Consider the following 13520-nt stretch of genomic DNA (forward strand, 5'->3'; position numbering starts at 1 on the left):
TATCATCTAAAGACACTTTTTATTACTATAGCCCATAGAATTGTCTGTAAATCAGCAGAATGTACTTTTTGTTCTGTAAATCAGCAGGATGTACTTTATTGTGGTCTAAGTCAGCAGGATGTACTTTTTTCTTGGTCTGTAAATCAAAACAACTGAATAAATTACCCAAAAATATTTTTTTTCCATACAAAGTTTCTATGTAATTTATAACTATTTTCATTAAACACCTCAAAATCTTTGCTATACTGTTATGACATGTATTTACCTGGGTTGTCTGTTGCTTTGAATTTTGGACTTTATCTGTCCTTCTTGTTTACTTATGTATGCTGAGCATTTAAATAGAAAAAAAAACAACTTGTTAACTTTCTAATGTACAGCCGTAATTAAACAATAATGTGATAATTACTGTTCAAGACAGTACAGATATGACAAAAGAAAAAAAAATATAGAGAGAGAACAATGTCAACACCTTAAATCATAATCTTGGCTGTCATCCTAAGTCACAAGTAAGCCCATACTAGTGTCTGTAAATGAGCAGGATTAACTTTATCTTGGTCTGTCAATCAAAAGAACTGAATATATTATCTTAAAATATTTTTTTAAAGAAAAATACTTGTCTCAAAATCCTTGCTATTCTGTTGTAATATGTTTTTACCTGGTTTGTCTGTTGCTTTCAAGTTTTGGACTTCATCTCTTCTTCCACCATCTGTTCTTCCAATTTAGTTGTGTATGCTCAGCATTTGAAATAGAAAAAAACAAACTAGTAAACTTAAAAATGGAGATGCTGGAAATTGTACTACGATAGTATTTATATTATTGAATTTAAAAAGTTCTGTATTTACTCTGTTTATCTATGGGAGTTTTATCAAAGTTTTTTTTACCAACATACAAAACTAATCATTAAAATAAAATTAGTTTAATTTATTAGAACACTGAAAACACATTAACTGGCATGCATAAAACTTTAAGATTAAATAAAAAATAATTAAATTACATGTTTTGCTGATGTTGACCTGTAGTTTCTTAGCTAATCTGTTCCAAATTATGCATATATATCAAAAGAATCATTTTAAATAAGCTATAGAAAAGTATTTTGAAGTTTCAGAAAAATGTGACTTCAACTAAGCAACTATTAGACATCTTGCTGTACATCTCTTTATAATGTAGCTTTCAAGCCTTACCTGTTTCTCCTAGGAGATGGCATCATTTGACTGTAGTATGCTGCTCTATTTGAAGCAATAGGATGTACTCTGGATCTCCAACTAAAAAATGAAAAAATAGAACATTTGGCAGCAAATCAAAGAGAATGAGTTGAAAGTCTTAGTGATACTGAAAAGTTGTACTGAACTATTAAATTATTCTAGCTCATGTTATGTGAGGAGAAGTTAGACCAACTTTTAAAAAATTAATTATAAAAACATGTTGACAACTTTTAAAAATTATTCGTTATGTTTAGTTTAACACTAAAATATTTTCAACTTGCATGCAAAAAAAATAGACAAAATAAGAAAAAAAAAAGATTACTTGCTTTTGCTGGAATTTATCTGGAGTTTCCTAGCATTCATATACAATGCATACATCGAAAGAAACAGTTAAGTTTATACAGCTAATACATAGTATTTTAAAAGACTACTTACCATATAGAATCAAAATTCCTTGTTGTGATTTTTATATTTTGCATGTCCCTATCAGATGATGGTTCCATTTCTCTGCATGCTTCTTTTTTTTTCTTTCTTTCTTTTTGCATGAAACATTTAGATCTCTGTAGCTTGATCTGAAGAATATTATTAAATGAATGAAAAGAGCATAGGGCTGTCTAACCAATAATGTGTTTAAATGAACTTAGATAGTTGCATACTCAGGATTGTGCTCTATAAATTCTATGCCGGGAGATGAACTTATATCAAACTTATGCAAAAGTGGAAAATAAATTTCAAAAGCATTAGTAGAAATATTCTTAGAATGTTATTGAAACATAATACATATTTCTCAAATTAGCATGCATAAATCTAAACAAAAAAAAAAGATTTTACTTGCTTTGTTGAAATTTCAATTCCGCTGTTCTGTACTATGCATTGGTCAAATGAAACAAAATTTAATCTCATATACCTAAATTATAGTACTTTAGAAAATTACTTGCCTTAAGGAAACAAATCTTTTGGACATCTTTGCTGCGATTCTTAACATGTTATTTTTATTTATTTTGCCTGTCCCTGGTATTGTGATGGTTTTATTTGTCTGTATGCTGCTTTATAGTGCTAGAATGTACTCAGACACCTGAACTGCAAAATTAAAAATGTGATAAAGATATGTTTCAATCTTGCTGAAGATAATGACATTTTTACTAAGCTTGTTGATTACTTCTAAATTGTTCTAGCTTAAAAAAATGTTATGGGACTGAATGAAATTGTTATTCTTCAAATGTTATTGGAAAGAAAAGCATTCTCAATTAGCATGCATAACAACAGATCAACAGCAACAACAAAAAATGGAAAATTACTTGCTTTGCTCTATTGTATAATCATTTTCATAGCTTTCATTTTTGAGCCAAAAGAATAAAGGTTTGGATATACTTACTGCACAGTTCTTGATATCGCTACTTCTTGCCTGTTACTCCATCTGTATGCTTCACTACTTGATCTGAAAAATATGTGATGAGACTACTTAACCAAATAATTTGAATTTAAATCTCTGGCTAATGAAATATTTACTAAACTAGTTTTGACACTTAACTAATCTCTTTCTTAATATAAAATAAGAACTATATATCAAATTTATACAAAAAGAAACAAAAATTATTACTAAAAACATTGAGAGAACTAAGAAAATTATTCTTAAATGTTATTGGAACATTGAAACTGACATACTCAATTAACATGCTTAAAATATTAGTTAAAAAACAAAAAAAATTACTTGCTTTTCTGAACATTACCTGTCATGTTTTAGTTTGCCTGTTCTGTATATAGGCCTACACATCAAAAGAAGCAATGAAGTTTTAATTTCAAAATAATCAAAGTATTAAGAAGAAAAACTTACCTATTCAAATAACTTGAGACTGACTTGCTGCATATTTTTTGATATACCGGTATGGAGTTTTCAAGCCCAAAGGAGCTAGTTCCATTCGTCTGTAGACTGTTCTTTTCTAGAGTAATAGGATGTAGCTTACTCTCTATCTTCATCTGAAAAATAAAAAATAGGATAAATAGAGTGTTAGGCTGCCATACCTAAGATGTTGAGTTAAAGAGAAATTGGAATTTTTACCGCTATTTCTAGATTCTTAAGAATTGTTCAGGCTCTATAAATGCTGTGTCAAGAGACTAAATATGTCTCAGAATAATGCACATTTTTTAACTAAACATATATGGGTAATAGGGGACGTGATGGTCAAGTGGTTAAGCGCTTGGCTTCCGAACCTGAGGTCCTGGGTTCGAATCCTGGTGAAGACTGGGATTTTGAGTTTCGGGATTTTAGGGTGACCCTGAGTCCACTCAACTCTAATGGATACCTGACTTTAGTTAGGGAAAGTAAAGGCAGTTGGTTGTTGTGCTTGCCACATAACACCCTGCTCGTTAACCGTTGGCCTAAGGAAATGATAACCATAACATCATCTGCCCCATAGATCGCAAGGTCTGAAAGGGGAAACTTTACTCTTTTAATATGGGTAATCAGAAATTACATCTACTTCCTGGTCCACAACATTACAAGTGAACCTGGCACTTGGGCATGTAAGCGACGTAACTGTCAGACTGCAAACACACGCTTGCCACCCCCACCACCACCTGTCCTAAAATGACCATCAAGATCAGTGACAAATTTAACTGTAATAGTAGAGGAGTCATGTAGCTATAATATGCTCAAGGTGTCAGATGATCTATATTGGAAACACAGGCAGGACCTTAAAAACACGACTCCAAGAACACCTTGGAGACATTCGTAACTTTGCAACTAAGCCCATCTCTATCCATTTTAATAACACACATCATAGGGGCACCACCGATCTCCTCGTCACTGCTATACAACAATGCAATGACAAAAACACCCGGCAGGGTTACATATATGCATGTTTTTCATATTTTCTATATAGTTGTTTACCCCCTGCAGCAGTGAATCTTTGTTTTTTAAGGAGTTTTTTTTGCTATTATAAAGTTAGAAAATTTCATTGCTGATAAAGATTTAGTGCTTGGTTAGATCTTATGATCTATATATAAATATATATAATTACAAGCCTACTACTCCTCTCTGAAGTAGTTTTCCAATAAATCTAGAATTCTAGACTTCTGACATAGCTTGTTGTAAGCTGCATACAAATAGGCCTATATTTTGTTATAAATATTGGATATTGAGCTTGAGATATTCCATTTGGGAAATTTTTTAACAAGCCCCTGAAGATATCTGATTCTGAACATTTAGAAATGTTTGAGATTATTATTAAATAGCAGTTCAATTTTCTTCTCAATCCACTGAAAATATCTAAATCTTTTTCAATACCACTAAACTACTTTCCAATTCACCAACTTGTCCAAAATCATGTTCATTGTTCGTGGATAGTTTTGATTGAAAATTTCCAATCCTATCATATTTGGAGTTTAACCCCCTATCTATCTTAATATATATTCTTGATCTAGGTAGGCCTACTTTTAGAAAAACTTTTCACACACGCATTAAAAAAAAATATTTGACCTTTTTGTTGCTCTTTTTAAGAATTGCATGGGTTCTAACTCCTCAGTAACAGAACAAGTTTCACTAATGACTCTTACAAGTAATATTTACTGTGCTGTAATGTTTGCATTTTTTTTTCTTCAGTACTGTGATGTAAGTTTCATTTTACCTACTAAATAAATAAAATAAATAATAATTTTTATATAGCGCTACTTTCATGCTTATAGCATTTTTGATTCTATGGTCATTTTGATTTGGACAAGCCTAAACTGCTAACTTCCTTGGATTGCATGTAACTTAGGATTTACTGAGGTTATTCTTATTTTTAAATTAAATTTTCTATTTCATGAATAACTATAGTTATTACTGAGGTTATTCAGATCATTTTGAAAGTAGACAGCACTCATGATTCACCAAAATGGAAGCTATAGGACATGAGATAGGATATCTTATGAGCTATATATAAAAATATATAATTACAAGTTAATGACTCCAATGACTCTACTATGTTGGCAAATGCACTACTTCTGGAACAGCAACAATTTGTATCTGAATCTGAAATGATTTAAATATGTTACAATTTTATTACAATGATTGAAGAGAAATAAAGCAAAAAAAAAAAAAAAGGCTTATCTTTAGACATTGTTTTTATTTACTTAATAAAAATATTCTTTTTAATTAAAAAAATTATTCACAAAACTCTTTCCTAAAAATCCTTTTATCCTGTTGTGATTAAGTATTTACCTGGGTTGTCTGTTGCTTTAGCGTTTTGGACTTCATCTGTTCTTCCAGTTTAGTTCTTAATCACAAGTAGCAGCCCATACAAGTGTCTGTAAATCAGCAGAAGGAACTTTATCTTGGACTGTGAATCAGCAGGATGTTCTCTATCTTGGTCTGTGATTCAGCAGGATGTTCTCTATCTTGGTCTGTGAATCAGCAGGATGTTCTCTATCTTGGTCTGTGAATCAGCAAGATCTGACCAACAGGATGTAGCCTACTTTATCTTGATCTGAAAATAAAAAAAAATTGAATATATTAACTAATATAATTTTTTTTTTATCAAAATACTTTTCTTTAATCTAAAACATTTATTTTCAAAATTCTTGCCTTCATATCTTTGCTATACTGTTATGATATGTATTTACCTGGGTTGTCTGTTGTTTTAGCATTTTGGACTTCATATGTTCTTCCAGTTTAGTTATGTATGCTCAGCATTTGAAATAGAAAAAAAAAACATAGTTTACTTAAAAATGTAAGGCTATTATAAAATACTGTAATTACTATACAAAAATCTAGTCTAGATATTTAATGTTATCTTTCGATATCATTGTAAAAAAAAAAAAATGATACAAAAGATGTTACGTATTAAACAAAGTCAATACCTTAAATCATCCTCTTGCTATCATTTGAAGTCAGTTCTTAATCACAAGTAGCAGCCCATACAAGTGTTTGTAAATCAGCAGGAGAAACTTTATCTTGGTCTGTAAATCAGCAGGAGGAACTTTATCTTGGTCTGTGAATCAGCAGGATGTTCTCTATCTTGGTCTGTGAATCAGCAGGATGTACTTTGTCTCGGTCTGACCAACAGGATGTAGCCTACTTTATCTATGTAGTTTATTGTATCTTGGTATGTGAATAAGAAAGATGTACTTTATCTCTGTCTGACAAAAACAAATAGTTTACTTAAAAATGTAAAGCTATTATAAAATACTGTAATTACTATACAAAAATCTAGTCTAGATATTTAATGTTATCTTTCGATATCATTGTAAAAAAAAAAAAAAAAAATGATACAAAAAATGTAATGTATAAAACAATGTCAATACCTTAAATCATCCTCTTGCTATCATTTGAAGTCAGTTCTTAATCACAAGTAGCAGCCCATACAAGTGTCTGTAGATCAGCAGGAGGAACTTTATCTTGGTCTGTGCATCAGCAGGATGTTCTCTATCTTGGTCTGTGAATCAGCAGGATGTTCTCTATCTTGGTATGTGAATCAGCAGGATGTTCTCTATCTTGGTCTGTGAATCAGCAGGATGTACTTTATCTTGGTCTGTGAATCAGCAAGATGTACTTTATCTCGGTCTGACCAACAGGATGTAGCCTACTTTATCTTGATCTGAAAATCAATACAATTGAATATATCAACTAAAATTTAAAAAATTTTATCAAAATATTTTTCTTTAATCTAAAACATTTATTTTCAAAATTCTTGCCTTAAAATCTTTGCTATACTATTATGATATGTATTTACCTGGGTTGTCTGTTGCTTTAGCGTTTTGGACTTCATCTGTTCTTGCAGTTTAGTTATGTATGCTCAGCATTTGAAATAGAAAAAAAAACAAATAGTTTACTTAAAAATGTAAAGCTATTATAAAATACTGTAATTACTATACAAAAATCTAGTCTAGATATTTAATGTTATCTTTTGATATCATTGTAAAAAAAAATGATACAAAAAATGTAATGTATTAAACAATGTCAATACCTTAAATCATCCTCTTGCTATCATTTGAAGTAAATCCTTAATCACAAGTAGCAGCCCATACAAGTGTCTGTAAATCAGCAGGAGGAACTTTATCTTGGTCTGTGAATCAGCAGGATGTTCTCTATCTTGGTCTGTGAATCAACTAAAATGATTTTTCATTTATTCGAAAAAAAAATTTAATTGAAATCATATATTCACAAAATACTTTACTTAAAATCCAATTTATCCTGTTGTAATTACTACTAAACAAAAAAACAAAAGATCTAGTCTAGATAGTTCAAGTTATATTTTAATCTAATTAATAATTAACATGTATAGTGAACAAGTTACAAAAAAAATTGTTTAAAAATGGGACAAAAAATAATATATCAACAATGTCACTACCTTAAATCATCATATTGGCTAACATCTGAAGTCACTTCTCAGTTACAAGTGCCTATCAAGTGTATGTAAATTTGCAGCATGTACTTTATCTTGGTCTCTAAATCAGCAGCTTGTACTTTATCGTGGTCTGTAAATTAATACAACATATATTAACTATTAAAAATGTAAATTATATAACAATTTGAACACCTATTGGAATTTCTGTGCTAATCTAGCTTCATTAGTTGTATATATTAAAGAAAACAAAGAATTTAATTGAAAGATTGCTAAATGAAAATACTTTGGAAGGACACTTGCCTGAAAAGAAAAAAAAAAATCAGAAAATCTTGCTACATTGCTTTTTATATGTAGTTTTTAGGTCTAGACTGTTGCTCATTAATGAAGGTCCAAATGATCTGTAGGTTATTTTACGTCTAAAAACAATATGATGTACTCCATATCTTGATCTGACAATTATTATAAAGTATGATAATGAATAGTGTTAAGTAGACTAAACAGATGTTTCAAAACATTCTAGTTTTTAGAAGAGATAATGAAATTTTTACCAAGTCAATTTGGGAAAAATATTCTTTGAACTAGCTCTATATATATTAGTCAGATGATGTATAGATAATGTTTCTGTGCCCCAAGGGTGCTGTTGTTAAAGACCTTTACTTTTCCGAAACTTATGTCAGGTACCTATTAGAGCACCCTAAAATCCCAAAATTAAAAATAAGTCTTCATTTGGATTCAAATTTGGGACCTCTGTTGGGAAGCCAATCGCTTTACTAGTCAGCTACCAAGCCTCCCTATATATACTTATTTAACTTAGTGATGCGCTGTATTTGATGAACTTTAAATGCAATATGTAATGACTTCACGAAATGTAAGGTTAAGAGTTTGTTAATTATTTGAATCAGTTGGCATTTGGACTTTTGAGGCGACAGACTCAACTGTGGCCCCTTCTGATACTAAAACTTCAATTTAATTGTTCAACAGTACTGACATTACTTGCTTTTCTCATCTGAAGCTTCTGAGTTAATTTTTTAAATTTGCTTAATGATAAGACTTTCAAAAACTACTTGCCTTAAGGGAAAAAAATGTCGACACTCGCTGCAATTCTTGATATGTAGTTTTTATTATTTGGCCTGATCGTAGTAGATGATGATTTTATCTGTATGTGTGTGGTTCTAACTTTATATCACTAGTAAATATGAATTGTGATAATAAATGGTCTTCCTAATAAAAGAGAAAAGATTATATATTAGTGACTGGAATTTGTACTAAGCTAGTATTTAGTATTATTATTGAAATAGTTCTGTATATGCTCTGTTAATCTATGGGAGTTTTATCAAAGTTTTTTTTTTACCAACATACAAAACTAATCATTAAAATAGTTATTTTAATTCACTTGAACACTGGAAACACATTAATTGGCATGCATAAAACTTGAAAATTAAAAAAAGCAAACATAATTAGATTACATGCTTTGCTGGTTTACCTGTAGTTTCATAGCTGGTCTATTCCATATTATGCATATATATCAAAAGAAGAAAATAATTTAATTTTAAATAAGCTAAATCGAAGTATTTTAAGTCTCTGTACAATTTAACTTGAACTAAGCAACTATAAGACATCTTGCTGTACAGCTCTTTATATGTAGCTTTCAAGCTCTACCTGTTACTCATAGGAGATGGCTTCAGTAGTCTTTATGATACTCTATTTCTAGAGCAATGTGATGTACTGTTGATCTCCAACTGAAAAATGAACAAAATAGAGAATTTGGCAGCCAAATAAAAGAGAATGAGTTGAAAGTCTTGGTGATACTGAAATGTACTAAACTACTGAATTATTCTAGCTCTATGTTATGTGAGTTAGACCAAGTAAGAAAACGAAATATAAAAATATGTTGGCCGTTCTGAAAAATTATTCTTTATGTTATTTGAACAATAAAATATTCTCAACATGCATGCGAAAAAAAAAAATTTGAAAAACAAAACATTACTTGCTTTGCTGATGTTTATGTGGAATCTCAGAGTTTTCATATAAAATGCATACATAAAAAAAAAAGTGTATACAGCTAAAACATAGCATTTTAAAATACTGATTACCATTTATAACAACACTTCCTTGCTTGAGTTTTTATATTTTGCTTGTGTCTATTAGATGATGGTTCCATTAATATGAATGCTGCTTTTTTTTTTCTTGATTTATGCATGTAGCATTTAGATCTCTGCAACTTGATCTGAGGAATATTATCAAACAAATTAAAAGAGCATTGGGCTGTCTAACCAAATGTGTGTTTAAGTCTTAGTTGATATGAATTTGAACTAAAGTAGTTGTTTACTGAGGAATTAATTGTGCTCTAAAAATGCTATGTCAGGAGATGAACTTATATCAAACTTATGCAATTGTGGAAAATAAATTACCAAAGCATTAGTAGAAATATTCTTAAAATGTTATTGGAACATAATACATATTCTCAAATTAGCATGCATAAATCTAAACAAAAAATAAAGTATGTTACTTGCTGTGCTGAGTTTTATCAATAACTTAATTTCCTCTGTTCTGTACTATGCATTGGTCAAAAGAAAATAAATTAATTTTTATAGCTAAATTATAGTACTTTAGAAGATTACTCGCCTTCAGGAAGAAAATCTTTTGGACATCTTTGCTGCAATTCTTAACATGATATCTCTTCTTATATATTTTGCCTGCCCCAGGTAGATGGTGGTTTTATTCATCTGAATGCTGCTTTACAGCGCTAGAATGTACTCTGACACTGCAAAATTCAAAATGTTATGATTGTAATGATAGTAATGATAAATGGATAAAACATTAAGTAGTCTATCCAAAGATGTGTCTTAAGTCTAAATCTTGCTGAAGATGATGGAGTTTTTACTAAGCTTGTTAATTACTCCTAAATTATTGTAGCTAAATGAAATTGTTATTCTTCAAATGTTATTGGGAAAAAAAAGCATTCTCAATTAGCATGCGTAAAACAACAAATCAACAACAACAGCAACAAGAAAAGTAAAATTATAATACTTGCTTTGCTCTATTGTATAATCATTTTCATAGCTTGCCCGTTCTTAACTATGCATGTATCAAAGAAAAAATTAAATTTTGCTTATAATAGATAAATTATATTAATTGAAAAGACTACTTGCCTTAAAGAAAAAAAACAAACTTGTGGACAAGTAGCTTCTATAATTTGACTGTTCCAAGTAGATAATGGGTCCATTCATCTGTACGTTGTATGGAATAGCAATCTGATGTGATCTGCAATTTGATCTGAAAAATATCAAAGATAATGAGTTTAAGTTTTAGTAGAGATAATGAATATGTACTAAACTAGTTTGGTCACTTGAATTAATCTAGCTCTATTAATACTAAGTCAAAAGAACTAAGTCATATAAAAATTACTAATACCAAGTGAAAAGAACTAATATCAAAATTATACTAACAAGAAAAAAATACTGAGAGAACTAACTCACAAAATTATTCTTAAATGTTAAAAGGTAATTTAAACATTCAAAACAAACATATTTTTAGCATGCAATAAACAACAGATTTAAAAAAATTACTTGCTTTTCTGAGGTTTATCTGTAGTTTTATACCTAGACTTGTGTATACATAATGAAGCTCATTTTAAAATAACTAAATTATTAAATTTAGAAGCACATTTTGAGTCAAAAGAATAAAATTTGGACATGCTTACTGCACAGTTCTTGATAAGTCTTGCCTGTTACTCAAAGGAGATTTTCCCATTAATCTGAATGCTCTTTTAGTCCAAGAGTGCTAGGATGTACTCCACAACTTGACCTGAAAAAGATATGATAAGTGAATAGAGCACTTAACCAAACAAATTGAGTTTAAATCTCTGTATGGATACTGAAATATATAATAAACTAGTTTGGACACACTTGAACTAATCCTCTCTCTAAATACAAAAAAAGAACAAAATATCAAATTTATATAAAAGTAAAAAATAATTACTAAACATTGAGAGAACTAAGAAAATTATTAAAATATTATTGAAACATTGAAACTGAAATTCTCAATTAACATGCTTAAAATATTAGTTTAAAAATTTAAAAAAATACTTGCTTCTCTGAGGATTATCTGTAGTGTTATAGTTTGCCTGTACTCTATTATACATACATCAAAGGAAGCAATGAAGTAAATTTAAAAATAACTAAAGCATTTAGAAGAAAAACTTACCTCATACAAATATCTTTAGAGATACACTTGCTGCACTTTTTTTTATGTAGTTTTCAAGCCCAGCCCAAAGGTACTGGTTTTATTCATCTATTCTATTTCTAGAGCAATAGAATGCATCACCATCTACAAAATATAGAATGTAATAAATGGAGTGTTGTGATGCCATACCAAAGATGTTGAGTTTAAGGCTATCTTGAGAAATTGGAATTTTTACTATTTCTAGATTTTCCTGAATTATTCAGGCTCTATAAATGATAAATGCAATGTGCATTATGATAATATGCTCATAAGTTTTGACGTTAAAAGCTTCAAATGTAGATCAACCTATCTGGTAAGGGCCTACTTCAAAAAATAAGATAATTTTATTGATTCTTGATCTAGAGTCTACATCCTATGCATTTCGTGTGTCGATCTAGAGTCATGCATGACTTAAACTCTGCTAACTGGTTGGTTTTCCTGGCTGATTAAGGTTTAATCAATTCTAGAGTCTATATTGAGTAGAATCTAATCACGATCACGACGATGACATTCGATGATTCGTCATTTTGGCTTGTTCCTACCGTGGATTTGTAAGCCTTTAGACTTAATCTAGTAAGAACTATTATACCTAGACTACCTACGTGAGTATGTCGACTACGTTTTACTACTTACGGCATAGACTAGATCTAGATTTACTTTCTAGATTTAAATGAATTAAACAAAGTTTACAAAGATTAAGTCAATTAAGAAATCGAGCTCAGACGAGCCTCAGATGACACACAAAAGATGACTAGTTTAGATATCTGGACTATTCTGGATATATTACCTAATAGTGGCTATATAGTCTAGTATTAGATCTAGATTATTCTAGAAATTACCCATGTTTTCTTCTAAGGTAGTGATTTGAAGTAATGAGCACTGCTCACTAAATTGTAATAGCTAGTGACCAACAGTCCCAACACATGTAGGCCTACTTCTACGGAGCTTGAAAGTAAAAGGTGTGATTGGTTAGTCTGTCACACACCTCCCGGATGAACAACACACCATAAAGCTTTGTAAATACGCCAATGTTTTGGAACCCGCCTCACTGTTGTGTTAGGGGGCGTTGGCTTGACAAAGGGGAGGGGCGCGAAGTAGTTGTTTTTTTTCCAATGACACAAAATTAGATTTAGTTATTTATTTGTAAAACAAATCATTTACTTTTATGCAGGTTTAGATTAAATTGCTATCATTTTTTTTCATTGTAAATGATAGATCTAGTAGGCTTATAAGATTTTTATTCTAAGCGATAAAAATCGGCCAATACTAGACCTAGACCATACAATAGCAGGGTCGGACTGGGAATAAAAATCGAGAATTACCGAATATAATTCGGTCCACAAATAGCATTCTCTTCAAAATTTTATAAATAGTTTGATATCGCATTAAAAACTGGATAGGCTATATGCTTGGTTAGGATTACGTGAGGTATTTTATTAATAGCCTACAATGCCCTACATGTAGCAGACCTGCCTACCGTTACGCAAAATGCGTATTCGTTACGCAAAATCTCCCAAAAATGACAGTCAGTACGCAAATACGCATTTAACCCGTCGCGTTACGCATTTCGTATCCTTTTTTCCCCCCTCTCTTGGCTAGCTTACGAGCGGTCACGGAGGTCACGCTAAGCCGTCCTGTTGGGGGGGGGGGGAGGACAGAAAAGGTGGGGGAACACATTGTGTCCAGATCTATACGTTGATTGGTTCTTAAAGGCAATTAGATTTAGTCTAGAAGTGAAGAACGCGAGAGTGAGGGAGTGGCGGGTTGG

General features: G+C 30.7%; 3 long non-coding RNA genes across 7 annotated transcripts; all 3 read right to left on the reverse strand.

Moving 5' to 3' along the window:
- On the reverse strand, positions 1-2458 carry LOC106064285 (uncharacterized). Of its 3 annotated transcripts, none has more exons than XR_008774441.1 (6): positions 1638-2458; positions 1182-1262; positions 656-732; positions 470-556; positions 266-326; positions 1-136 (listed from the first exon to the last, which is right to left on the reverse strand). It is a non-coding gene; the product is annotated as an uncharacterized LOC106064285 (long non-coding RNA). The 3 variants fall into 3 exon arrangements; XR_008774440.1 differs by having other exon boundaries at positions 656-760; positions 1638-2457; XR_008774439.1 differs by lacking the exons at positions 1182-1262; positions 1638-2458 and having other exon boundaries at positions 656-1174.
- A 90-nt stretch (positions 2459-2548) lies between these two features.
- LOC106053052 (uncharacterized) lies at positions 2549-6260 on the reverse strand. Of its 3 annotated transcripts, XR_008774437.1 has the most exons (6): positions 6042-6260; positions 5805-5866; positions 5404-5668; positions 5140-5214; positions 3037-3179; positions 2549-2640 (listed from the first exon to the last, which is right to left on the reverse strand). It is a non-coding gene; the product is annotated as an uncharacterized LOC106053052 (long non-coding RNA). The 3 variants fall into 3 exon arrangements; XR_008774438.1 differs by lacking the exon at positions 5805-5866; XR_008774436.1 differs by lacking the exon at positions 6042-6260 and having other exon boundaries at positions 5805-6011.
- A 2320-nt stretch (positions 6261-8580) lies between these two features.
- LOC129922493 (uncharacterized) lies at positions 8581-9751 on the reverse strand. The gene is made up of 3 exons (XR_008774493.1): positions 9622-9751; positions 9188-9267; positions 8581-8749 (listed from the first exon to the last, which is right to left on the reverse strand). It is a non-coding gene; the product is annotated as an uncharacterized LOC129922493 (long non-coding RNA).
- Between the last annotated feature and the right edge of the window lie 3769 nt (positions 9752-13520).

This window comes from Biomphalaria glabrata, chromosome 13, assembly GCF_947242115.1.
Source record: "Biomphalaria glabrata chromosome 13, xgBioGlab47.1, whole genome shotgun sequence".
Taxonomy (NCBI): Eukaryota; Metazoa; Mollusca; class Gastropoda; family Planorbidae; genus Biomphalaria; species Biomphalaria glabrata.